Source organism: Heterocephalus glaber, unplaced genomic scaffold (genome assembly GCF_053883595.1).
Source record: "Heterocephalus glaber isolate CG9 unplaced genomic scaffold, H.glaber_assembly_v1.0 deba00001504, whole genome shotgun sequence".
NCBI lineage: Eukaryota > Metazoa > Chordata > Mammalia > Rodentia > Bathyergidae > Heterocephalus > Heterocephalus glaber.
In genome coordinates this window covers 66,095,107-66,121,913 of record NW_028258324.1, presented here as the reverse complement: position 1 = coordinate 66,121,913, position 26,807 = coordinate 66,095,107, and the positions used below count along the sequence as shown (strand labels likewise).

The following is a 26,807-nucleotide window of genomic DNA, read 5'->3' as shown; positions in this document are numbered from 1 at the left end:
GCAACTAGAGTGGTTACTTTTCTCTTGAGTTAGGGATACATAAACTTGTATAATTTATGTATACATCTTAAACATTGGACATCATCGTTACTCATGCCTATAACCAAAAGAGTATCAGTATAATCAGTAACATCTGCTGATATCATAAACATTTGTTCAATTGTTAGTATATTTAGTTAATGAAGAACTCTTCTTGATCAATAAAACAAAGAAGATGAAACTAATAAGAATGTCCAAACATACCTACACACTCTGAGCTTTCAATCACACAACTTTAAAAAAGTAGTGCAAATTAAAACAAACACCAGACTAACATTTATAAATCTTTAATTAAATATTATAAAACTGTATTCTGACTTTTGGAAAAAGTAACACTTCGTTCATTCTACTGAAGTTTAAATTTTTAGAACATTTCTTTTTTTTTTTGTATTAAATTTTTTTATTGGTACATTGTAGGTATACAACACAATTACATTTCTCATTGGGAATTGTACCTTTACATAATGCATCTTGATTCTTATTTCTTCCCCATTCCTAGCCCTCCCTTCACGCCCTCCACCCTTCCCTATTTACAAAGACTTTATTTCCATTTTTTCCATTTCTCAGCATTTTTCCTTTCCCTTCTTTCCTTTCCCCTGCCCCTCCCACTACCCCTACCCCTTTGGACCTCTCCTTCCTATTTTGCACTATGGATTATTCATTCTAATCATTGGTACATTTTAGGTATACAATATAATGACAATCATCATTGGAAATTTGCACCTTTACATAGTCTCTCTTGGTTCTTATTTTTTCAGCCTTGCCCAGCCCTCCCTTCAACCCCTCCAGTCCTCCCTATTTACAAAAATTTTGTTCCTATTTTTCCATTTTCTCATATTAATCCCATTCCCTTCTATCCTTTCCCCTAGACCTCCCACTTCCTTCCCCTTTGCCCCTTTTCTTCCTATTTCACATTGCCTATTATACATTTTAGTCCTTATTTACACTTTCAGTTTCTCACATCAGAGAAACTATTCGGTATTTATACATGAGTGTCCTATTTATTTCACTTAAGAGTATTGCCTCAATGTGCATCCACTTAGCTATAATGTCTCTAATTTCTCATTTTTTATGGCTGAGTAGTACTCCATTCTATAAAAAAAACCACATTTTCTTTATCCAGTCTCCAGTTGATGGGCATTTGGGCTGTTTCCAAGTTTTAGCTATTACAAACTGAGCTGCTATGAACATGGGTGCACATATATCACTGTGGTATAATTCTTTTAATTCTTTGGGGAAGATCCCCAGCAGTGGAATAGCAGGGTCAAAGGGACTTCCAGTCCTAGTTTTAGAACATTTCTAAGGTGGTGAGGAGGAGCAATTTGTCTATAGTTAAAAATTTCCTGAAATCTACATATACTTGACCCAGCATTCCCACTTCTAGGGAAATTACATTTCAGAAGAATTTAAGACTTAAGTTTTAGCTATAAGGATCTTCAAGGTCCAAGCAAATGGAAAGCAATTAACCAAACAAATGGTTAGCAATTAACAATAGAAAATAAGTTAAATAAATATGGATGATTATATAACGAGATCCTATACAGCCACTAATAGGCTGTTGTAGGAATTTATTTCCAGCTTTATTGAAGTATAATTGACAAACAAAAATAGTATATATTCATGGTGTACAGTGAGATGTTTTGACTTATGTGTACCTTATGGAAAGATTACTACATCAAGCTAATGAATATATATATCAATTACCTCACTTAGTTTTATATCTATATATAAAACATAGGAGTATGTTTTACATACTTTTACATATTTATATATGGGGTGTGTGCGTGTGTTGAGAACACATAAGATCCACTCTTTTAGCAATTTTCAAGTATAAGGAAGTCATTTATTCATTAAGTAGTATAGTAACTACCATCATGAGGGGAGAAATAGGCTTTGGACAGACCTTTGATCAACCTCCAGCTGTCCGATTTACTCCTTGTGTGTCCTTGGGAAGTTCCTTAATCTTAATCCTTAATCCTTAATCTTCTAGGCCTCAGTTTCTTAATCTGCAAAATATGGATAATCATAGTACCTGAGACTCAGCAGATGTAATGAGTGTGAAATGAGTCAATGCAGGTAAAACCAGGTGCTTAGTGAATATTAAGCACTTAAGCATTGCCACCTTTGTCAATATTGACATCCTTTTACAACTCAAGTGTAAAAGCTGGTTTGTAAAACAATATACACAGCATAACACCATTTTTGAAGTAGAGATAATATTGTGAACAAATAAATATAGAAAAATCTTAAAGTGTATACATCAAAATTACTGTATTACTTTCATTTTCCTTCACAGTAAGCTTAAAGGAAGATTTCTCTTCCTTCATTTGCTTTTATGTGTGGTATACAATGTACTGACAGAAATTAAATGGATTTAAAACATCACTAACATTAATCCCTGTGAACAGACATCTACCAATGCAGTAGATCTTTGCCTGTTATCGCTGTTATCTTGTCAAATCACTAAGATCTCTCAGTATAGCTGTCCTCAATGCCACATATGCTGTGGTTAGCAGTGTTCCTGTGCTTAATTCCACATTTCTCTTACCCTCTGCCCTGTTCTCCTTTCATTTTCCCTATGGGGTACATCACAGACATGGACTAATCATCCATTCTGTTCAGAACAATCAGTGATATGTGATACAAAACACTCAAAGGATGGTTCCTGACCCAGGAAAATGCCTAGTTCCCCTGAAGAGAAAAAGCACATCTTTCAGGGCTTATGCATTATTTGAAGAGGTCCAGCTGTGTGTCCAGTGGGTTCTGGTGTTCAGGGAAAACTTCCTTAAGGAGGTGGGACTGAACTGTCCTGATAGCCTAGTTAATGGGCTTCAAAACCCAAACTTTATCCATTTCCCATACATACAGCAATCTCTGACTAGATGTAGCTCCTTTAAGCTCCTTTTATCACTATTACCTTTACTGAGATTTCTCATCTGGTTTCCTCTGCCACCTTCAGGGTACCCACATACTATTCTTATGTTCCCATAAATTTCTTGTATAAACAGTTATGATTTGTATTCACTTGGCTCACCTCCTGGAAACAATATTTTTAGTTTTATCCCCCCTATTTGTAAGGATAGTATACATGCAGTGCAGTTTAGAATAGTATAAAAAGAAAAAAGTAAAAATCATCCATAAGTCAGTCATGAAGAGATAATCATTCAGAACATTTTAGTACATGTGCTTCCAATGCACAATTGGGTAATTTTTAATGTACTTTATAGTATGCATCTTGTTTCACAATAATAAATATTTGGTGTCAATTAATATCTATATACAGGATTATTCTTTATCTTTTTATCTTTTATTGCTTCCCCATCCCAGAGATAAGCCCTCTTTTACACTTTTTTAACATTTTTCTTTGCTCATTTGTATATGCTTTGGATTTTAAAAATAAAGCCATAAGGCATGTGTAGCTTAGGATCCTACTTTTTCATAGCGTAATTCTGTGAATCTTTATCAGAACTTAATTTTTTCCCCAAATTTGACTTTTTTTTTGTATCGGGAATCGAACTCAGGTCCTTGCAGTTGCACAGCAGGCAGCAAAATCTCTGGCCCCAAATTTGACTTTTAAGGGTTACAATATACTATGTTATGGTCACAGTCACAAAATGTAATTGAGACAATTTTAAATCTAATTTAGGATTAACTAACTTAGATCCTTCTCCTCTCTGCAAGCAATGAATTTGGAAGTATTGCTTTCCTTTCAATTTCATTGACGAGTTTGAAGAGTAAAGCCTTTAGTTCTTCTCAAAATGTAGAATTCAGCAGTGAAGCCATCAGGATCTGAGCTTTTCTTTGTTGGTAAATTTTTAATTACATTTTCAATTTCACTCATTGTAATTGGGCTGTTTAGAATTTTGTATCTTCTTTATTCCCCTATGTGCAAGATGATCTACTTTTGATTCACCATTGAATTGTAGGGGAACAATCAATTGTAGTGGATAAAGATGAAATCTTTGTGCTAGGTGAGAGAAACACTTAACAGAAAGCTTTCCCTACATAAAGGAGTTCAGGAAGCTATTGCTGGGTTATTTGAGAGATACCTTATGAGGCAGCGACCCACAGTATGGTGGGGAATGATAAGGAAACGAATGCCTTTGATCAGAAGTAGCTGGACAAAGCCCCAGGCTAGGAGGTTGGTTTTCTCTGAAGTGCTAATTTCATTGGTTGCCTGAAGCAGGAAGTTTGAAATCAGACAGGAAGCTCTTACTACGCACTGTGTTTGGATCTGGGTATGAGGTGGGACAAGAGGGAGGAAAGGGGAAGAAGTAAAAAGAATCAAGATGGAATATGTGTATGCACCAATTCCCTATGCTGAATGCATTGGTCCTGAGTCACAATCACATATTTAAAAGGGGGAAATTTAAAAGCAAGAAACAAAAACAGAAATCCTAGTCAGTTTTTCTCATTGACTTCCTGTGCTTGCTACTCTTAAAGGTAGACTTTTCTATAAACATACTATTAAGGACTAGAGAATTTTAATTTAGAGTGGGATAAAAGTGATAAAAAATGTATTCCAGCTCTTTGGGTCTTTTTTTTTTTCTTTGACCTGCTTTATAAGTGACCTGCTTTATAAGCTCTCCACCTCGCTTTAGAAAGACAGTTTCACCCAAGGCTGCTTGAAGTCCTAGGTCAGCAGAGTTGGAGGGAAACTTTGGGACCAAGTAATTCAATGTCCTCTTAGTACACACGGAAACAACAGTAATAACAAAAACAACAACCAAAATGACACCTAGTAGTAGCTTATTTCTGAGCCCAGAATTCTTGACTCCTACTACTGCAGGATTTTCTCCAACATTCTCTAATTCCATGTACTCTGCTCCTACCAAATGTTTATGTTGTTCTTACAAAGAATTCAGCTGATTTTACACTTCTAGCCTTCCTTTCCCCTGAACTTTTAAAACTATGTTTTATTTCCTTACTGTATTTTAAGTACTTGTCTAGGTCTTTAGATCCATTGGCTCATCTAGTTCTTACCCCGTCCTGAAAGGTCCCTATTAGATCTATTTTAAATTTGAGAAAACAAAAGCTTAGGGGTTTTAATTGTTACTTGGCCTCAGACAGCTGGTAAATTGTGGAGTCTGGAGTGAAGCCCAGATTTTTCTGACTCCAGATCTCTCTGCAGTGTGCCAATCTATTTCCTGATAAAGGTATCGATTGTATGAAATGAATCAATTTGTGCCTTTATGTTCCTTTTCCATTACCTTTGAAAGGCTTGGCTTAATTAGTTCTTTTAACTTTTGTGTCTTTGAGTTGTAGGTGAATGATCTTGACACATCACCTACAAACTTGTATTTAAATGAAAAGTAAAGCTGTCTTTCAGGTTTCAGTGAAGGAAGCTAAATTGTCTGACTTAGCCACTCCTACTGAGCAGCTGACAGAAAGATCGTAACAGGAAACAAACAAGAATAGAAGTTGTGCAAATGTCAAAGAAATAAATATGAAGTCAAAAACCCCAAACATCGCTCAATACAATATCAATAATGTCACCTCTACTAGAGTGAGGATGCATTTCAGGGAGAAACACTGAAGTCCAGAGACATATTGAAGAGTTAGAAGGCATGAAGCACAGTTAGCGATGTGTTCTGGGATTAGGCAGGCATTTCCTCTGGGCTTCTTAGAGAAAAGTGGGCTATGGTGTAAATTCCTACCCTTTGTCACAGCGCAGGAAGAAAGAAGGGAGATATCTCCCTCTGGTTTATTTCATACCAGTGTTTTTGAGCCTAGCTTACGTTGCGCATCGCTTGCTAGATATGATGCTATTTTGCTGTGACAACTAGAACTTCTGCCAAGTGACCATGTCTAACAAATCCATTTGTGACAAAGAGTAATCTTTTCAGTGGAAGTACTTTGAACTTATCTCTGTAAGACCAACATTCCCCTTCTTTCCCCACTTATCACTTGTATAAAAGATTCGTCAATTCTTAGCCTGTATAGCAATTTTCACCATCTCTGTGAGAAAAGCTTGGTCTGAAAGACTCTGTATTTCTATTTCTCAAATGTCTTCTGATTTTAGTTCCTGAATGTCTCCTTTACATATCAGCAGGCAGATAAAATTTGTTGCCTGATAACCCAAATATCTGTGCATCGGAAACAGTTTCATTTTGAGTATTAGTTTTACTCTTCTTCTGACTTAAATTTGTGGAGCTTTTTTGAAAGTCAAATTTTGATATATATTCTGCACGAAACAGAATTTTTCCCCCACTAATGGTAGGTACTACAGAAAGAGAAGTTTGTCATGAAAATGTGGGTGTTTAAAAGATCAACATTTAAAAATTTCACATATTGTTACCGGAGCTAATAATTTTGTGTCATTTAATAGTATTTATAATATTTTTGTAAAAGTTATAAAATATAATTATGAGGGAAGAGTCCCTTATTCTACCACCCAGACAAAATCAATGTTAAAATTTTCATGAATATCTTGTAAACTTTTTTATTCATATCTCATATTTTATTTTTATGAAACCTAAGCTCATGCTATGTGCTATGTCCCATTTCATTGATTAAACATATATTAAATAGCGATATAATATTCTACATCACTAAATTTAGATAGTTTTCAATTTTCTACTATTGTGATTTGATTATAAATTAGACATTTTTGCTGTTTTCCAAAGAACATTGGCATGAGGAATGCACTGGGATTTTTCCACTGAAAGGTGATAAGTTGAAAATATAGCTAGAGATATCACTTATTCGAAGCAATCTCCCTTTCATGCATTGAACTACCAAACAGCTTCCCCTCCCCTTCAGCCCCCTCCTGTCTTCTCTGCTCTCCTCCCCTCTCCTCCCCTTCTTTGGCTGTGCTGTGGGTCAAGCCCAGAGCCTCATGCATGTAGGCAAGCCTCCTACCACAGAGCCATACTCAGCCCAGTCCATGTTTTCTTTGCCATGAGATCCGTACCTCTCTATACCTAGATTTAAATGACAGTATCAGTGAACCAAGGAAACAGTCTTAGAGATGACTAGCCTGGATGAGATGTTGACCTAACTTATGAAAAGTCTCCCCCAGTCTGAAGGTTCTGTAATCAGTCACTGCCGACAGGAGAGCTGGTTTCAGCCACTGTCTGTAGGACTTTCTAACACATTTATTTAATGATTAAACTTTTGTGGGAGAATCCCAGAGATTCCCTGTCAAATGTTAATAACATCTGGACCTTGACATCACTCATTTCAGGTGGGTTATAAGAGAATAAGTAATAAATAATAGTAAGCAAGAATAGTACTGAATATTTTCTATTTGCTGTAGACCATAAAAAAGAGAAGATAAAACTTTCTTCATAGGTAACAGGGATTACAGTTTGGAATTGTGTAAGATATTTCTTTGATCTGTTTAAACATCATGCAGTGTCACTGATGAAGTTCTTAGGTGCAGAGAAATATATTCCCCATACAGTAATACTGTGGACTGACCCATTTTTACTAACATCTAAATCACAAGAGAAGCTCTCGGGAATGGTCAGCCATATGCGATCACTTATGTGACTCTATTCACAAACAGGACAGTGTGCATAGCACAGACTTCATGGAATGTTCTGAAGGGGTACTCTACAGGCAGAAATCCACGGAGTGAGCTTGAGCACAGGTGACACAGGTAGCACTCAATTCTGGCTGTGTGACCTTCAGTTTCTGTCTGGTTCCACCCCCCGCCCCGCCAGGTGCAGTAGGAGCAGCTCCCTTTGAGGGTAAGTTGGCATATCCCTGCTCTAAACACACGGCTGCTTCTCCCTATCTCCATGCCACCAAGGTGCCAATAGTTTTGACCTCACATCAAGATGAGAATCAGCCTCCCCTAAAGCACCAGGCGGCTTCACTTTACCTTTGGTGTTCCTCAGGGATCGCCAAGCTCCCATACTCAGCTATCATTTTATTGTCTCCACTTCTCTTATAATTCTAGCAGCTCTTCAAAAGGGGCAAGATCAAAGCACTGTATTGCTTACAAACTGCTTTCACAACATTTTTCGTTTAATCTTCACAAAAATCATCCAAAGAGGGTAAGCATCAATGTCCCCCCCACTTTTTAAAATTCTTTTATTGGTACGTTTTAGGTGTACAATACATTTACATTCATCATTGGGACCTTGTACCTTCACATGACATATCTTGGTTCTTATTTTTTCCCCATTCCCCTGTCCTCCCTTCACCCCCTCCACCCTTCCTTATTTACAAAGACTTTGCTTCCATTTTTTCCTTTTCTCATAATTTTTCCTTTCCCTTCATTCCTTTCCCCTTCCCTTCCCACTTCCCCTACCCCTTTGGACCTTTTCTTCCTATTTCAAATTATCAATTATTCATTTTAATCATTTTAATCCTTATTTACACTTCCAGTTTCTCATACCAGAGAAACTATTCAGTATTCACACATGTGTGTCCTATTTATTTCACTCAAGAGTATGGCCTCAATATGCACCCATTTAGCTATAAAAGTCTCTAGTTTCTCATTTTTAATGGCTGAGTGGTACTCCACTTTATAAAAACAAACATCTTCTTTATCTAGTTTCCAGTTGATGGGCACTTGGGCTGTTTCGAAGCTTTAGTTTTACAAGCTTTGCCGCTATGAACCTGGGTGCACATATATCACATGGTATGATTCTTTTAATTCTTTGGGGAAGATAACCCAGCAGGGGAATAGCTAGGTCAAATGGGACCTCTAGTCTTAGTTCTTTGAGGTATCTCCATATGGATTTCCACAGTAGTTATACCAGTCTGCACTCCCACCAGCAGTGGAGCAGTGTTCCTTTTTCCCCACACCCCTCCAGCATTTGTTATTGCTTGATTTCTTGATAGCAGCCATTCTTTCTGGGGTGAGGTGGAATCTCAGCGTTGTTTTCATCTGCATCTCTCGAATGACCAGTGATGTGGAACATTTTTTCATATATTTATTTGCTGCTTTTACTTCTTTGTCTTAGAAATATCTGTTCATTTCAGATGCCCATTTTTGAACTGGATTTTTAAATTTGAGGGGTCTGATTTTTTGAGTTCTTTACATATTCTAGATAGTAGACATTTGTCCGAGGTACAGCCGCTAAAACTTTTTCCCACATTGTAGGTCATCTCTTAGCTCTGTTGGTGGTTTCTCTTGCAGTGCAGAAGCTTTTTAATATGATGAGATTCCAGTTGTTGATTCTTTGTTCTAGATCCTGTGCTACTGAGGTTTTGTTCATAAAGTCTTTTCCTATGCCAATGTCTTCAAGAGTTCTACCTATCTTCCAGCAAGTTTAGTGTTTCTGTTTTAATATTTAGATCTTAATCCTCTTTGATCTTAGTTTAGTGCACGGTGATAGGTATGGGTCTAGTTTTAATTTCTGACAGGTTGAAATCCAGTTTTTCCAACACCACTTATTAAAGAGGCTATCTTTCCTCCAATGAACGTGATTGGCTCCTTTGTCAAAGGTGAGGTGGCTGAGTATGCCTAGAGTTGTTTCTGCATCTTCTAATCTATTTCACTGATCTTTGAGTCTGTTTCTTTGCCACTACCATCCTGTTTTTATCACAGTAGCTTTGTAGTATAGTTTCAAGTTGGAGATTGTGATACCCCATGCCATGTCTCTGTTGCCTAGAATTGCTTTTGCTATTCTAGGTCTTTTCTGGTTTCAAATGAATTGTTGGGTTGTTTTTTCTAGTTTTGTGAAATATATTGTTGGAATTTCAATTGGCATTGCATTAAATCTATATAGCAGATTTGGAAGTATGGCCATGTTCACTATATTGGTTCTTCCTACCAAGGAACAAGGGATGTCTTTCCATTTCCTTATTTCCTGTTTGATCTCTTTTTTCAGAATGTTGTAGTTTTCAGTATAGAGGTCTTTTGCTTCCTTTGTTAGATTGATTCCTAGATATTTCATTTTTTTGGATGGTATTGTAAAAGGAATTGTTTCCCTAATTTCTCTCTCAGTGATTCTGTTATTTGTGTACAAGAAGGCTATTGTTTTTTGAGTGTTGACCTTATATCCAGCTACTCTACTGAATCTGCCAATTAAGTCTAGAAGTCTTTTGGCAGAGTTTTTTGGGTCTTCTATGTGAAGTATCGTATCATCAGTAAATAATGACAGTTTAAATTCTTCCTTTCCTATCTTTATTTCTTTTATTTTTTTTCTCTTTTTGAATTGCTGTGTGTAATGTTTCCAGAACTACATTGAACAGGAGTAGTGATAGTGGCGTCCTTTGTCTTGTTCCTGATTTTAGCATGAAAGTTTTCAGTTTTTGACCATTTAGTATGATATTGGCTGTTGGTTTTTCATAGACAGGCTTAATCAGGTTGAGATAAAGATCTTCTATTCCAATTTTCTGTAGGGTTTTTATCATGAATAGGTGTTGAATTTTGTCAAATGCTTTTTCTGCATCTATTGAGATGATCATATGGTTTTTGTCCTTGGCTCTATTAATATAGTGTATTACATTTATTGATATACATATGTTGTACCATCATGGCATCCCTGGATAAATCTGACTTGGTCAGGGTGTATGATCTTCTTGACGACCCTCTGTATTCTGTTTGCCAGTATCTTGTTGAGGGTTTTTGCATCTATGTTCATTAGGGAGATTGGCCTGTAGTTCTCTTTTATGGTTGGATCTTTCCCTGGTTTTGGAATCAAAGTAACACTTACCACCACCTGCCTCACAAGTGGAAAGACCTGTGTTTGATCCCTGGTACCAAAAAAGAAAAAAAGTAACACTTGCTTCCAGGAATGAATTTGGAAGTATTGCTTTCCTCTCAATTTCATTGAAGAATTTAAAGAGTAAAGGTGATAGTTCTTCTCCAAATGTCTTGTAGAATTCAGCAGTGAAGCCATCAGGACCTGGGCTTTTCTTTGTTGGTAAATTTTTAATTACATTTTCAACTTCATTCATTGTAATTGGGGTGTTTAGAATTTTTATATCTTCTTAATTTAACTTTGGCAATTCATATGTATCTAGGAAGCTGTCCATTCTTCTGTGTTTTCCATTTTATTAGAGTACAGGTTCTTGAAGTAGGTATTGATGATCCTCTGGATTTCTGCTGGATTTTTGTGACTTCACCTTTTTTCATTCTTAATTGCATGGATTTGAGCCTTTTCTTTCCTTATTTTCATAAGGTTGGCTAAGGATTTATTGATTTTATTTATTCATTAGAAAAATCAACTCTTTTTTTTTTGGTACGGGGGATCGAACTCAGGACCTTGAGCTTAATTTTTATATTTTTCTCTTAGTCTCCATTGCATTGATTTCTGCTCTGATCTTTATAATTTCCTCTCTTGTTTGAGCTTTGTGTTTGTCATTCTCTTCTTTTTCTAGGAGCTTGAGGTTCTGCATTAGGTTATTTAACTGAGTTCTCTCCGTTGTCCTAGTATGAGCATTCACTGCTATGAATTTCCCGCGTAGAACTGCTTTCATTGTCTCCCATAGATTCCTGTATGTTTTACTGGCATTATCATTAACTTGTAGAAACTATGTAATTTCTTCTTTAGTTTCCTCTGTGACCCATTGGTTGTTCACGAGAGTGTTATTCAATTTCCATGTGTTTGTGGGGGTTTTGTGGTTTCTTGTGTTATTGATCTCCAATTTTATTGCACTATGGTCTGATAGTATACAGAGGGTAACTTTGATTCTTTTGCATTTACTTAAACATGTCCTATGAGCTACTGTGTGGTTTCTTTTGGAGAATGACCCGTATGCAGCTGGAAAGAATGTATATTCTGATTTTGTGGGGGGGAACACTCTGTAAACATCTATTAAGTCCATTTGTTCAAAAGCTTGGTTCAGTTCTAGAATTTCATTGTTGATTTTTTGTCTAGATGATCTGTCTATTTGCGACAGTAGGGTATTGAGGTCCCCCACTATAATTGTATTAGTGCTTTTTTGGTTTTTCATGTCCTTTCATATTTGTTTTGTATAGTTGGGGGCATTTGTATTTGGTGCATATATATTTAGGATTGTCATCTCTTCCTCTTGGATTGTTCCCTTCACAAGGATGTGGTGATCATCTTTGACTCTCTTAATTAGTTTTGGTTTGAAATCTACTTTTCTCTGCGAATAAGATTGCTACCCCTGCTTTTTTCTGGGTTTTGGTTGCATGGAGAACTGTTTTCCATCCTTTTACTTTCAGTCTATGAATTTCCTTTTGAGTTAGGTGTGTTTCTTGCATACAGCATATTGTTGGATTTTGCTTCTTAATCCATTCTGCCAGTCTATTTCTTTTGATTGGTGAATTGAGGCCATTAACAGTGATGGTTATAATTGATAGATATTGACTCATCCTTGTCATGATGTTTTATTGTTGTTGACTCTTTTATTTTTTTATTTTCCCCCCTTTCCCTTTAGTTTCTTGCCTTGCCTGTTGGCTTCCCTTTGTTAGACCTCATGGAGTTGTGACCTTCATTGTCTTTTCTCTAGGATATTGTTTAGAATTGTTTGGAGTGCTGGTTTGGCATTCATGAAATTTCTCAGGTGTTCTTTGTCATGGAAGCATTTAATTTCCACATTGATTTTGCAAGATAGCTTTCCAGAAACAACAGTCTAGGTTGGAAGTTATTTTCTTTTAGGGCTTGTATACTTGACTCCAGGCTCTCCTTGACTCGAGGATTTGTATTGAGAAGTCTGCAGTGATTCTGTTGGGCTTTCCTTTGTATGTGATTTGTTTCTTTTCTCTAACTGCTTGTAGGATTTTGTTCTTCTGTTAGGGTTCTTATGTGCACATTTTTATAAAGAAATTGAGAGATTATGATTACAACCTGCAAGTGCACTTAGCATAGGAAGACAGCATTACTGATCAGAGGACCAAATGAATATTTAGATTGACTTGTTTGTGATCCCTACTCCCTCTTCCCTCTTGGTCACTTTGTGCTGAAGCTGTACATTTACAGAAAGGCTGATCAAGCAAACATCATCCTCTTTTAGTAAGCCACCCTAGTGTACACATTCAGAAAAGGACATCTTAGATAGGGATTTAATTTTCAGAGAATATCTACTGTGGAAAACATGCCGAATCAGCCCGCTGCAGACAGGCAGGTCTGCGCACGCCCTACCGAGGTCCTGAGTCACGTGGAACATGCCAAATCAGCCTGCGCTCTGGCAAAAATCCACTGGACCCTGCCCCCATCCTCTGAACAGCCACCTGGTTCCACACTACAAAGACGCAGAGGACATCAGACCACCAGACCACAGTACTGAGTCCCGCTGCTCCCGGCCCAGAGATAGGGGCTTCTAAGCCGCCATCCCACTGCTCCTGGCCCAGAGGAAGGGGCTTCCCAGCCACCATCCCTCCCACTACTCCCAGTCCAGAGATAGGGGCTGTTGAGCCACCATCCCACTGCTCCTGGACCAGAGAAAGGGGCTTTCTGGCCACCATCCCTTCTGCTGCTCCCAGCCCACAGGAAAGGGCTTTTGGGCCGCCATCCCTACTGCTGCTCCCGGCCCCTGTCCCACCTCTCCCAGCTCAGAGGAGGTAATCCATTCAAATGCCAACAGACCCCCACCCCCAGTCAAAATGAGAAAACACATAAATAAGTCTCAAGACCAGACTTCCAGATCACCTACAGCAACCCCAAAGGGAAATGAGATGGAACACTCTGATACTCAACCACCTGGACCCACTGAACTGGCAACAAAAGGGGATCTGGAAAAAAGGAAATCAGAAATAATTTCTCAGATAACAGGAAAAATTGTGCCCCTAGTGCAAGACATGATTAATAAATCTAGAGGGAGCTCAGGAACATGATGGAATCCCAACATAGGAAATAAATGGAATCCATAAAACAGATGCAAATAGATTTCCAGGACATGAAAAACTCCACTGAAAGTCTACCCAGCAGAATGAACCAATGTGAGGACAGAATTTCAGATAGAGAAGATAAGATTGCAATTAGTGACCAGGAAAAGAAAAATTGCTTCAAAATTATAAGGGAACATGAGAAATCAATCCAGCAGCTGCTAGATGATGCAAAGAAGAATAACATAATACTGATTGGAGTCAATGAAGAAACAGGAGAGTGTGCAGATGACATAAAAGATCTCTTCACAGAAATAATGGCAGAAAACTTCCCAAGCAGGGGAAAAGAGCTTGACATACAGATAAGTGAGGCATATAGGACTCCAAATAGCCTTGATCCAAAAAAAATCTACACATGGGCATATAATTTTTAAGATTCCAGAAACTCAACAGAAGAACAAAGTTCTACAAGCAGTTAGAGAAAAGAAACAAATCACATACAAAGGAAAACCCATCAGAATCACAGCAGAATTCTCAACACAAACCATCAAGGCAAGAAGAGCTTGGAGTGACATATTCCAAGCCCTAAAAGAAAACAGCCTCAAACCCAGATTGATATACCCTGCAAAACTATCTTTCAAAATTGATGGAGAAATAAGATACTTTCATGACAAAGAGCACCTTAGGAACTTCATGAATACCAAACCAGCACTCCAAAGAATTTTACACAATATCCTAGGAACAGACATTGAGGATCACAACCCCAGGAAGCAAAGCAGAATGAACCCATCTGGCATGACAAGAAATTAAATGTAAAGGGGGAGAACGCAACAAAAAGAAAAAGTCATGGAAATGACAAGTCACGGCAATGACAAGTCACTACTTTTCAGTTATAACCATCAATGTTAATGGTCTCAATTCACCAATCAAAAGAAATAGACTGGCAGAATGGGTCAAGAAGCAAAATCCAACAATATGCTGCATACAAGAAAAACACTTAATTCAAAAGGAAACTCATAGACTGAAAGTTAAAGGGTGGAAAACAATACTCCATGTGACAGGAACCCGAAAAAAAGCAGGAGTTACCATCCTCTTTGCGGATCAAGCAGATTTCAAACCAACACTGATGAAGAGAGATGAAGAAGGACACTACATCCTTGTAAAGGGATCAATCCAAGAGGAAGACATGACAATCATAAATATCTGTGCACCAAACACTAGTGCACCCAACTATATAAAACAAATACTAATGGACATGAAAAGTCATATATGCACTAATACAACAGTGGGGGACCTCAGCACCCCACTGTCTCAAATAGATAGATCAACTAGACTAAAAATAAGTAAGGAAATACTAGAACTCAATCGAACTCTTGAACAAATGAACTTAACAGATGTTTACAGGGTCTTCCACCCCACAAAATCAGAATACACATTCTGCTCAGGTGCACATGGGCCATTCTCCAAAATAGACCACATACTCACATATAGAACATGTTTAAGTAAGTGCAAAGGAATTGAAGTTATCCCCTGTATATTATCAGATCTTAGTGTGATGAAATTGGAGATCCACAGCAAAAGAAACTCAAAAAATTTCATAAACATGTGGAAATTGAACAACACACTTCTGAATAACTAATGGGTCACAGAGGAAATTAAAGAAGAAATCAGACAGTTGCTTCAAATAAATGACAATGACAATACAACATACTGGAATCTATGGGACACAATGAAAGCAGTCTTACGAGGGAAATTCATAGCAGTGAATATACATATTAGGAAAACAGAAAGAGCCCAATTAAACAACCTGATGCTGAACCTCAAGCTTCTAGAAAAAGAAGAACAGGACAACCCCAGAGCACATACAAGGGAGGAAATTATAAAGATCAGAGGAGAAATCAATGCAATGGAGACTAAGAGAACGATACAAAAAATCAATGAAGCCAAGAGTTGGTTCTTCGAAAGAATCAACAAAATTGACAAACCCTTAGCCAACCTTGTCAGAAAAAGGAAAGAAAAGGCCCAAATCCATGCAATTAGGAATGAAAAGGGTGAAATCACAACAGACCCAGCAGAAATCCAGATGATTATCAATACCTACTTCCAGAACCTGTACGCCAATAAGATGGACAACACTGAAGAAATGGACAGATTCCTAGATACCTATGAATTACCAAAGTTGAATGAAGAAGACCTAAAAATTCTGAACAACCCAATATCAACCAATGAAATTGAAAATGTAATTAAAAACTTATCAACTAAGAAAAGCCCGGGCCCTGATGGCTTCACTGCTGAATTCTACAAGACATTTAGAGAGGAACTGCTGCCACTACTGTTTAAACTCTTCAATGAAATTGAAAGGGAAGCAATATTCCCAAATTCATTCCTGGAAGCAAGCATCACCTTGATCCCCAAAGCAGAGAAAGACCCAACTGAAAAAGAGAACTATAGGCCAATCTCACTAATGAACAGAGATGCAAAAATCCTTAATAAGATAATGGCAAATAGAATGCAGAAGATCATCAAGAAGATCATCCACCCCGATCAAGTGGGATTCATCCCAGGGATGCAGGGATGGTTCAGTATACGAAAATCAATCAATGTAATACACTACATCAATAGAGCCAAAGACAAAAACCATGTGATTATCTCCATAGATGCAGAAAAAGTATTTGACAAAATCCAACATGCATTTATGATAAAACCCTACAAAAACTGGTCTCTACCTCAAACTGATAGAAGCCATCTATGAAAAACCAACAGCCAATATCATACTAAATGTTCAAAAACTGAAATCCTTCACACTAAAATCAGGAACAAGACAAGGATATCCACTATCACCACTCTTGTTCAATATAGTTCTGGAAACATTAGCTACGGCAATTAGACAAGAGAAAGAAATAAAAGGAATAAAGATAGGAAATGAAGAAGTCAAATTGTCATTATTTGCAGATGACATGATACTGTATATAGCAGATCCCAAGAACTCCACCAAAAGTCTTCTAGACTTAATAACCAAATTCAGTCAAGTAGCTGGTTACAAGGTCAACACACAAAAATCAATAGCTTTCCTCTACACCAATGACAGACTCACTGAGAGAGAAATAGGGCAAATAATTCCTTTCACAATAGCATCCAAAAAACCGAAACACCTAGGAATCAACCTAATGAAAGAAATCAAAGACCTCTTCTCTGAAAACTATGGCACTCTGAAAAGAGAGATTGAAGATGATATCAGAAAATGGACAGACATCCCCTGCTCCTGGGTAGGAAGGATTAATAGAGTGAAAATGGCCATACTTCCAAAACTGCTATATAGATTTAATGCAATTCCAATTGAAATCCCAGCAGCATACTTCATGGACCTTGAGAAAACAATCCAGAAATTCATTTGGAACAAGAAGAGACCCAGAATAGCAAAAGCAATTCTAGGTAACAGAGACATGGCAGGGGGTATCACAATCCCCAACCTGCAACTATACTACAAAGCTACTATGATAAAACAGCATGGTACGGGCAAAGAAACAGACTTGAGGACCAGTGGAACAGATTACAAGATGCAGAAACAACACCAGACACACTCAGCCATCTCATGTTCAACAAAGGAGCTAAACACCCTCACTGGAGGAAAGATAGCCTCTTTAATAAATGGTGCTGAAAAAATTGGGCTTCAACTTGCCAAAGATTAAAACTAGACTTATATCTCTCACCATGCACTAAGCTAAAATCAAAATGGATTAAAGATCTAAATATTCAAATAGAAACTCTGAACCAGTTGGAACAGAGGTTAGGTAGAACCCTTGAAGACATCGGTGTAGGAAAAGATTTTATGAACAAAACCTCAGTTGCCCGTGAACTAGCACAAACAATCAACAAGTGGGATCTCTTCTTATTAAAAGGTTTCTGCACAGCAAGAGAAACCACCAGCAGTGTGAAGAGACAACCCACAATGTGGGAAAAAATCTTCACCTGCTCTTCCTCAGACAAAGGTCTACTATTTGGAATCTATAAAGAACTGAAAAAGATCAGACCTCCCACAGTTAAAGACCCAATCTGAAAATGGGCATCTGAAATGAACAGATATTTCTCAGACAAAGAAGTAGAAATAGCAAATAAATACATGAAAAAATGTTCAACATCATTGGTCATTCGAGAGATGCAAATGAAAACAATGCTGAGATTCCACTTCACTCCAGAAAGAATGGCTGCTATCACGAAATCAACCAATAACAAATGCTGGTGGGGCTGTGGGAAAAGAGGAACCCTGCTCCACTGCTGGTGGGAGTGTAAACTGGTGCAACCACTGTGGAAATCAGTATGGAGATACCTCAAAGAACTAGGACTGGAAGTCCCATTTGACCCTGCTATTCCACTTCTGGGGATCTTCCCCAAAGAATTAAAAGAATCATACCACAGCGATATATGTGCACCCATGTTCATAGCACCACAGTTTGTGATAGCTAAAACTTGGAAACAGCCCAAATGCCCATCAACTGGAGACTGGATAAAGAAAATGTGTTTTTTTTTATAAAATGGAGTACTACTCAGCCATAAAAAATGAAAAATTAGAGACATTTATAGCTAAGTGGATGCACATTGAGGCAATACTCTTAAGTGAAATAAATAGGATACTCATGTATAAATACTGAATAGTTTCTCTGGTGTGAGAAACTGAAAGTGTAAATATGGACTAAATGTATAATAGGTAATGTGAAATAGGAAGAAAAGGGGCAAAGGGGAAGGAAGTGGGAGGGCTAGGGGAAAGGATAGAAGGGAATGGGATTAATATGAGAAAATGGAAAAATAGGAACAAAATTTTTGTAAATAGGGAGGAATGGAGGGGTTGAAGGGAGGGCTGGGGAAGGGGGAAAAATAAGAACCAAGAGAGATTATGTAAAGGTGCAAATTTCCAATGATGAATGTCATTATATTGTATACCTAAAATGTACCAATGATTAGAATGAATAATCGATAATGTAAAATAGGAAAGAGAGGTCCAAAGGGGTAGGGGTAGTGGGAGGGGCAGGGGAAAGGAAAGAAGGGAAAGGAAAACTGCTGAGAAATGGAAAAAATGGAAATAAAGTCTTTGTAAATAGGGAAGGGTGGAGGGATGAGGGGAGGGCTAGGAATGGGGAAAAAATAAGAATCAAGATGCATTATGTAAAGGTACAATTCCCAATGAGAAATGTAATTGTGTTGTATACCTACAATGTACCAATAAAAGAATTTAATAATAAAAAAAAGAACATCTATGGCGTATTATATGCCATTCTTGCTCATTTCCTTAATAGCACTTAGAGCAGGTCACAAAAACATACATATTTTGTTAATTTTTAATATTCTGACTTCATTTAAGCACATGTGTACATATATAATAAGCTGAAGGAAATATGTGAATTACCAGAAGGTTAATGCAGCAATCATCAATGGTTGAGGATCATACAAGCTAGAGTGGAAAGTACCTACTGGTTTCAGTCACAAGGACTTTGTTAAGAAAGAAACGCTTGGAGCCAAGAAGCAGATTGCTGTGAGAATGTAGCATGATGTTACAGAAGCAAGGGGCAACACTTTTTTGTGGGGAAAGATGGTCATGAGAAGCAAGTGGTCCAGTACTTCTTATGCTTTCTACAGTCAAATGGAATAAGTGTGCTCTCTCCTCCTGGCGAGTCCTCAGACACTGGAAGAGTCATTTCAGGGAACAACAGAGTACCTTCTATTGTTCTTCCTGTGACAATGTTAGTAATCCCTTACCATCCATGTGATAAGCTCTTTACAAAAGAAGGTCATCTCACAGGCGGTGGGTCAGTATTACCAGTCTGATCACAGCGATGGAAGAGGGAGAATTTGAAGTGTCTGTTAAGGTGAGCGAAGTATCTCTTCATCAGTTCTCCTGAGCATCTCTTCATGTCCCTGATATGAGCCAGGTAACCCCAGCAGAAAGCACAATGGTATGAGTGGGGTTGGGTTTCATAGTAGGAAGGCTCCCGAAAGCCTGACTTACAAGGACAGGAGAGAATTAGCCTCAGACTCCTGAGAAAGGAGTCATCGTGAAGAACAGGTTTCTCTTGCTCTGGAGGTCAGCTAAGCCTTCTTGGGAAGGTGAGACAGTCAGAAGAAGAGAGATTTGCTTTGTGACCAGAGGTAAGTCACTTCTCTGCTCCCCCTGGAGAATCTGGTTTCTTATTTGTAAAGTGAAGTTGTTGACTTAGATGTTACCTAAAATGCCTTGCAAAGCTCTTAGGTTCTATCATATGAAACCAACTGAATATTCACTTTGAAAAAAAAATGCTGTCACCATGCCATTAGTATGGTATTTCTTGACCTGAGTGATCAATACACGAGCATGTTTGGTTTATGATAATTCACTGATCTTCACATTTATGATTATTTAAGAGTATGTCATACTTCCGTAAAATGTTTATTAATTTAAAAATCATTAAAATGATAAAGACTGTAATTTTTATTTTGTAAGGCTAGAAATACGGATTGTATTTGTATTAATGCTTTTCTCTGGCATTCATGAAGTCTGAATATGAGAAGTCACATTTGGCTTAATGGGAAACCCAGGTTCTGGAGTAAATTCCTTCTACAAAGCTCCCAGCCAGGAAGATCTGGTTATGGAATGTGTGTTTCTTCCTCCTTCCTGGTCCTAGGATTAATGTTAGGAAGGTAGAAATCCTTGGTAGGCACTGATGCACACATTTTTCCGAGGTGTCCTAATAACCAGGCCAGAAGCTTATTCTAATTCAAAGTATTGTCATCATCTAGATCCAGTATCAGCAGACTGAGTATTGGGGATCTTGTCACCTTCAGAAAGAGAGGAAAAGGACTGTTGCAGGTCTGAACTATTGGTCTTAGCTGATTCTTTTTCTCTCTCTGTAGTACATCATCAGGACCAGCATTATTAATTCTGATTAGTTCCTTGTATATTGCTTTTATATATTTTGTATCTGTCTCTCTTTTTTGTGAGTATAGGGGAGGGTGATTGGTGATTTAGCCTAAATTATTCTTCTTCCCATAATATCATCACTTTTCAAATGGTCAGTCCATTTGCTTTGCAAATGGCCAATGCACTTCTGGAACTGCTGGCGATGTCTCTCAAGTCTATGTCTGCCTTAGAGGATGGCTTCTATTTTATCAGACCTATCTTCTACCAAGTATCCTCCAACTCTAAAGAAATATTTGTACAACTCTATGTAGATAGCTATCTCTGGCATTTATTTACCTTTTCAGGGTATGAAAGGGATTTTCTGAAAGACCTGGCTATGTGAGTGAAATAGATAATTTAAGAAACAAACAAAAGTAAAGAATAATTTGCTACCCTGGAAAGAAAAGTGAGAAATAGATGATGCAATGTAGCACTGTATAAAAATGGAATTCACCTCTCCATGACCTCTGTAAGCCTTTAATAAAATGCTGAACCCCATAAAACTCTTTTTTTCTTTTTGGTACCAGAAATCGAACTTCAGTCCTTGCGCTTGCGCAGTAGGTGGCAAAACCATTGAGCTAAATCCCCGGCCCTCCATGAAATTCTTGAGGCAAATGAAATCCCAGCAGTGTGGTGCCCTGACTCTGCCTTTGAGCTGACAGAGGGAACTGCTAGCAGACACCAGGGGGGGCTACAACAGAAAGGGATATGGAGGAAGTGTGTATCCCATCAGAAAGGAGAACTTTCCAACAAGTATAACCAGCTATGCAAAGGATGGAGGTGGGCATCTGATAGCCTGCTTACACAAACCACATTATCTACATCCATAGGACACACCTTCTTTTCATATCTCATGCCATTGCCTGGAATTGCCTCCACCCATCCTCCAACGTACAGTCAACTCTGAGGTCCCTTTCTCTACCTTTGTCAACACACTCTCTCTACCAGCCACTGTTACCCCCGTCTACTGTTCCCACCATGTTTCCTGTACATATTCCTATGGTGGAGCCATCATAAAAGGCTGTAATTATTAGCATGTACTCTGCCATGTCCATTAGAGGAAGAGCTTCTGTAGAGGAAAGGTTGTAGTAGGAGCTTTTGTGTGTGTCTGTGTGACTGTGTGTAGATGTTCCCATGCCTGTCTTGAGCCAGAACCTCAGTACTCAGTCCACCAGTCCACATATGCTTGCTGAGTGCTCACAATACTCTTCAGACCCTGACACTGCAGAGAGACAAGTAGGGTACCCACCTGTCCATACTTGTCCTTAGAAACCATCTGTTTGGGGCCCATATTAAGGGCTGGGGTACAATGACAAGACTAGCACAAACGTTGCTCTGGGGCCATTCACAGCCCTCAAGTGCAATAGAAAAGGGCACAGTGAGGACAGAATAGTGCCACAGGAGCCAGGCATTCATGTGCTGTCATTATTCAGAAAGGGTGACAGGCGGAAGTGTCCATGGCAATCTATACGAAAATTAATCTTGAGGATCAATATCCTCACTTTTATCGATTCTTTTCTTTACACGTTTTTGAGGAAATCCTTCTAAAAATTAATGTCCTGTGTGATGTGCTCAGCAAATCTCCAAATTCTTATCTTCTTAAATGCAGGACCAGTTATGGAGCCTCTAGACTAGGGATGGCGAACCTTTTAGAGCTTTCAGTGTTAACAAACAGCTGGCTGCAGCACACATGCCATAGGTTCACTGCCACTGCTCTAGGCTGTCCGTGACCCAAGTATCTACTGCTGGTGACTCAAGCAACTGCAGTTGGTGAGGATTTCCATGTGAGTTAGAGGGAAATCAGAGGACCACCCCACAGAATCTCCAAAATGGGCACCCGGATCCATGACAATCATCACCACTCTTCCTCTGCCTCTACAGCCTTTGAGTCAAGGGAATTAATTTGTGACCCAGGAGTCACATGATGAAGATGAGATGGGAAGGCTACATATGAGCACTCCCTATAGGCTTAGATCTAGAACATTCTGGGAAAATCTTGTGGAATCATTGAGATAGAATGAAATTTAGGGATAATTCAACCCAAGAGCTTTCAAACTTGAACCCCTGTGTTCCCCTGTTTGAAAGCTTCAGAAGCTCAGTAGCAGATAAGTGGATCTGCTCTGACCTCAATCAGTTTGGTGCCTGGAAACCTACCTACTCCCTCTTCAGCAGCCTTCTGAAGTGGTTTGTAGAAGAAAATTTACAAACCATCAAGTCTGGACCCTCATTTTGTAGATGAAAGGTGATTCTACAGAGAAGGGCGGTGGGGAAGCAACTTACCAGGGACACCCTGAGTGAGGGATAGGATGGGGACCCATGTTTCTTGGACATGGCCTGTATTGTCCCTCTTTGCATCTGCTGCTAGGTCAAGGCACTGGTGGCCCAGCAGAGGGTCCTTCCAGGCCAGGAGGAACTGGAAAGGAACACTGTCCCCCACAGCCTTCCCCCAGGACACAGAGCAGCCCTGCCAGCATGTTATCACTAATGTGCAAAATGTGAAGTTGTGAAGAATTGTTTGCCAATTTTCTTATCTCAGCTGGCACAGAAGTGGGCTTGCTGGAGAGTTTCGAGGTGTGAGAGTATTGTTGCTGATCCACCGCACATCCCTTGGCTGTTCTCTTGGAGACTCAGGAAAGGCTGTGTTCATAAATTCACATAAATTACCTTTACAAAATGTCAGAATTAAAAGTAGATTTTTATTTTGGGGATGTGCCTTGAGACTGTTAACCCTTTCCTGGAGTTAGAGATGTCATCGTCTGAAAGCATAGTTGCCATCCTTGAATGCAATACAGGCTAAGGAACAAACTTCTATGCTCCCTCCCCATCCCTTCCATACACCAGGTGCAAAAGGAGAAGAAATCTGCAGACTTTGCTGAGTTGCTGGTCTGCCCACAAATATTCTGCTGCATAAAAGACTTAGGTCTCTGATGTTCATAATTTCATGTTTCATTGTCTTTCATCTATTTTTAATTAAGTAAAAGTATAGAGGAGTTACATAACCTTTATGAGCCTCAATTTCCTCGTTTGTCAAAGGCAGATGCTATGGTTTGCATATTTGTGGACTTCCAAAGTTGATGATGAGACTTCATCCCTATGCAACAGTTTTAAGAAAAAGAACCATTAGGAGGCGATTAGGCCACGAGGGCACTATCCTTGTAGATGGCATTAGTGTCTTGTAAGAGGGCTGGAGGAAATCCTTTCCTTCCCTTCTGCCACATCACTTTGGTGTTTTCCCCTCTGTGGGATGCATCTGCCTGCTCTTTGACCTTCCGCTATTAGCCTCCAGCATTAGAGAAGCGATTGCTGTTGTTCATAAATTACCCAGTTTCAGGTATTTCATTACAGCAGCCTGAATGGACTGAGATAACAGCAGTTAGAATAGATGAGTGTTTGGTAGCTAGGCATCCTGTCTGTGTGATTTCCTAGTAGCTACTGTTGATATTTCAGAAAGTTGTATGGCTATCACAGATATTTACATTAGGGTTTTTAGGATTGTAAAAAATTCCTGTGTGACTCTATGGAGGTACCAGGAAATAGGGGAAGTACAGAAAGCAAGACAGTGATTGGCTGCGCAGGCTCACCAGGGAGGGAGAGGAGGCCAGGAGCCAAGGGCTTCCTGAAAACTGGAAGCGAAAGGGGACAAGCAGTGCTAAAGAAACCGAAAATGGTATGACCCATGAGAGGAGGCTAAGCATGAAGCAGCCCTGGGTTTCACCAGCATCTTGGTTGAAGGTCAGTCTGCTTTTCTTCATGTGAACTAAGATACATTTTTGTTTTACCCAAGCTGTTCTTTGTAGAGAGAAAGAAAAATTCCCAGCCCCATTTTCCTTTCCCTTGACCAGAGTCTTGGCCAGGGAATATGGCCAGCTACTTCTGGATCTCTCTTTGATTTTAAAAGAGAGAAAGTAAAAAATGAATCACCTTAAGATTATGCAGTTTGTCTGCAGGGCAGAAATCTTTCTGTATGTGCTGGGGCAGCAATCTCCAGGTAGAGATTTTGGAAGGCCCTGGACCAGGGACTTGTTTCTAGAGCTGATGGTCTAAGATGGAGAACCAAAATGGAAAATTAAATGGGAAACTGGAGTCGTGGGTTGGAGATTTGGGTCAGGGACACATTAGGACCTCTATAGCCCAAGATCCTTGTGCCACCACGGACTTCTCCACTGTAATATTATCAATATTGAAAAAATTTTGTTTCTATGATTTTAACTAATGCAGTATTTTATAGTTTTCCCTTGTAGGCAAAATATAATAGGGCATGAATGCCCCAAAAGTTGTACTTATTTTCCTGGTGTCATGAAGAAAGAAATACCTTTCCTTTGATCATAAAAGTTGTCTTTCAATTCTGATTTTAAAATATTGGAAAACATTTTATGGGCTTCTAAAAGCTTTTGTACCTCATGAACCATACTTCCTATGCTTAAGAGATCAGGAAAGCTGAATCTAGAAAAGGAAAAGTCTTCAGCCTGTAGTACTGGCTGTTGGGCTGGGGGTGCTGGAGAAGCTGCAGAGCAACCCTTTTAGTGGGAGCTCTACCTCAACTCCCAGGGCTGATTGGCTGCAGAAGTGCCTTCTGTTAGCCAGGGCGTAAGTCTAATGCCCTTAATCTGCTTTCCTTCTTTATTTATTTATATATATTTTTGGTACTGGGGATCGAACTCGGGTCCTTGCGCTTGTGGGCCAGGCAGTGACTCTGTTTTCCTTCTAAATGTTGCAACTTGAAGAACAGGAAAGAACAACAGCCTAGAATCCTGAGGACTGCAAATATGGTTTCCTGCTTTCATTTTGTGCAGCTGTGTGTTCCTGGGTTAATCCTTCCTCTCTGTGGGTTGTGTCCTATGTTTGTAAAATGAAGGAATCAGACTAGACAAAAACCCTCCAACTGTAATTTATGGTCCATGTGCTCGTGAAATACTATTAGGAAATGTCACAGTGAGATAAAAGAAGTCATTCATGAAGGGAGACAGTTATGCTTAGATCAGGTTCTGAAAATAAGTTGTTTACTTCAATACTATATAAAATTTAGCCTAGAATTTTCTGGCGACTTAAGAATACAGAATTTTTATTGTCTGACCAACAAAAAAGCAGTACTTTTTTTGCTAATTTTACTTGGTCTTCATTCACACATTTTATTTTTATTATAAAAGTGGCAGTAATGCAATTTTGAGTTTTTAAAGGGAAAAATCCTCTCATAATCTCACTACCTCGATAAATCTAAATATTTTCCTTCCAGTCTTTACTCAAATTGCCATTACCAGATAAAATTTTTATATTTTGCGTTTTTAACTCAAGGAAATATGATCTTTATTCCATGGTGCTGCAGATTTTGTGTTTATCATTTTGAATGTCTTTAGAAAATCAATTGGATGCATTTACTCATTCCTTGACTGTTAGGTGTTTAGTTGGTTTCCATGTTTCATTATCACTCACAATAAACAATTAATAAATGTAGCCTTTTCCTGCTTTAGGATAATTTTCACTGCATGAATTCCCAAGAATGAGAAGATCTGGTCAAGGAGCATGGACATCGTCGTGTTTTTCTAACCCCTGACTGTTTAATTCCTGTGAAATTATGCTGCTGCTGCTGCTTTTCCTGTCAGGCACTGAGTCCTAAGATAAATTGACCAGGGAACCTTATTTAACAATGATCTCTTTCAGTTCTAAATGGCTCTCCAATGAGTCTGTTGCAAGACCTAACTTCCCCAGGCAAAAGCACTGGAACATTTGATTTAGTCTGGGTTTGTTACTGGTATTAATATGCTTTTGGCACTTCAGTGTACTGTATATTTATGCAGGAGTAGAGGGACTTTTTATTAAATCAGGATAAACAAATCATCTGGGGAGAGTGCTGGGGAATGGAGAGGGATGCTCAGATGACTGCATGTCCTCTAACAGGAAAGTTGTTGAGTTTTATTCATCATCTGTCCAAGATGTCCCCATGTATGACTGGCGCTGAGCTGCAGTCATTCTGAGTTGGGATGGCTGGGCTCAACTTTCCCACTATTTCTGGCTATAAGGATGCAAATGGAGCTGAGCGTTTCCTCTTTCCTGGATCTCAGACAGCTCGGTTTCAGAGTGCTGTGCTTCTCCCAAGTGTTTCCAGAGAAGACAGCCTGAGGGAAAGGCAGTGGTGCTAATTAAATC

At 38.7% G+C, this 26,807-nt stretch overlaps 1 protein-coding gene across 4 annotated transcripts in view; it reads left to right on the top strand.

Annotated features, from left to right (window-relative positions):
* Nucleotides 1-26,807, top strand: part of Tprg1 (tumor protein p63 regulated 1) — a 146,745-nt gene that overhangs the window by 5,485 nt on the left and 114,453 nt on the right. Inside the window, exon 1 of one of the 4 annotated variants that reach the window (XM_087187020.1) lies at nucleotides 19,774-19,876. The exons of 2 other annotated variants lie outside the window; for them this stretch is intronic. The gene's annotated coding sequence lies outside the window, so the exon portion shown is untranslated. Of the gene's footprint in view, nucleotides 1-19,773; nucleotides 19,877-26,807 lie in introns of those variants that run through there. One more of the 4 variants, XM_021255695.2, reaches the window with a different exon arrangement.